Raw genomic sequence first — 1,993 nt, 5'->3', positions numbered from 1 at the left:
GAGGGGAGGAGGGGAAGAGAGATGTGAAAGGAAAGGACAAGAGGGGAGGAAAGGAGGAAAAGAGAGATGTGAAAAGGAGGGAGGAGAGGGAAGAAATGCAGGGGAAGAGAAAGAGTTGCGAGAGCCGCTTGAGGGAAGAGTGGAGAGTGCCGGCGGCGGAGGGGCGCGGAAATAATACACATGCGAGGCAGGATCATCATGTTACGAAGGAACTATTACGCCGCGAAAATCATGCGGAAAGAGGGCAGGATGAAGAAACGTGGGGACGCTGGGTTTGATGGAGACCCACCTGGCTGGGAGGGAAAACAAATATGTATCAGGGGGGAATGTTGATGCCGGAATATACGAAAGGAGGCAAGAGGATATGGCGGGGAAGGGGCATTGTTGGCATATCGACGGGCCATTTTTGGGAAGGCGGGGATGCGGGAGTCAGGTGTCGTGATCCAAACGGTTGAAGGTTTTAGAATGCGAAAAGAAAGGAGAGAGGAGGGAAATCAACCATTTTGTCAGGAGCGGGGCGTGTGCAGGCGGAGGGAGGAAGTAGTCGACGAGGGCAATAAGCAGGTCAGTCAGAGACAAATATTGTAGTGTATCGTGAAAAAAGCTGCTCCACACCACGAGTGGTGTAAAAATGTGTAGTGCGTGGAAGGAACCATGAAATCGAGGGCGTACGGTGTGCTGGCAAGAATGATAAAATGTTGCTTTTATGTTCAATTTGGCAAGCGGCTAGGGGAGGGATGTTACCCCACTCACAAAGACGACCGCCCACACGGACCTCGCAAAATACGCGCAGTATGTTGATCATATTAACGACATTAGAGAATGTCACGCGGGATGCGCCCGTCCTATGAATTTCTAGTAACCTTCCAGACTGAGAAGAATCAGTTTGTTTCCCGACAGGAGCGACGTACCTCGACCCCGCACCTCTCCCACGGTATGCCCTTGACTAACGTGTTTTTGAGGGATTAATCGAGGACGCACACGACTTCTCGATTATCCTACCCTTGGCATTGCGTGTCGAATCACAAACGAGTGGGCGTGCTTTTTAATCCCATGTATATACGCGGGCGTGTCTGTAACAAACAGCATTTGCCGCCTCCTATGTGAAGTTGACCCCGCAAGTCATATTTCGGAAGAAATATACCTGAATGTATCCTTCCACCAAACACCCACCAGACATACAGGTGGAGTGTAGGGAACAAGGAGGACGAAATATTCTTCTAAATTGGTCCTCACTCATCAAGAAGGGTCAGGAAACCTGAATCAGAACCCTCAAAACGATCAGGCCAGCACCTCGATTCCCCGCACGCAGCAGTCCGTGACTCCAGTCACAGCCACCGCCATTTCTCCACTTTCCCAGTCGTCGTCTTATCGCAAGCGGCGTCGGGCGGAGAAGGCGGGTGAGTCGTTGGGAAGAAATGGGTAACGCGTAGTGTGTTCGTGGTGCCCAAGGCATATATATGGGATATGTGGCAGCTAGGAACGCCAATAGACCTTGATAATGCAGGCAATAGTGTCCAAAGAAAGCTTTCAGCCGTACAGAAGCTTTTCTTTATCCACTATTGAGCATCATGGGTGGGCACCTGCGCAGGCGTAAGGTTGGAAAACCTGAGATGACCTGCCCCGCTCTAGCTATCCGTGCCCGCAAAGGGGACCTCCAACCCCCTGATTGAAAGGGAAACCTCCTTTTCCACGCGAGCCCCAAACAATCTTAATATTCTCCTATCTCACGGTCTCACGGTCCTCTCTTTCTTGGTCAGGGGAGGTCTCTCGAAAGAGTCGGCGCGGCCAGGGGGGGCGACAGGAGCGGCCCTTCCCTTCCATAATGATGCCGACCAAGAAAGCTTCGGATCAGGATACCCGGAGATGGCACGCTGCTAACGACACAGGTAGCTCCGCTGATGTGTGGCTACGTCTGGCGCCTGCCTCGAAGCTTAATCGTACGTGATGGCCCTGATTTCTCCGCCACCCCTCCCTCCCTCCCTCCCTCCTT

Source organism: Nannochloropsis gaditana (genome assembly GCF_000240725.1).
Source record: "Nannochloropsis gaditana CCMP526 unplaced genomic scaffold scaffold561, whole genome shotgun sequence".
Classification (NCBI taxonomy): Eukaryota; class Eustigmatophyceae; order Eustigmatales; family Monodopsidaceae; genus Microchloropsis; species Microchloropsis gaditana.
The sequence above is the reverse complement of the archived record's forward strand: the minus strand, read 5'-3'. Positions refer to the sequence as shown.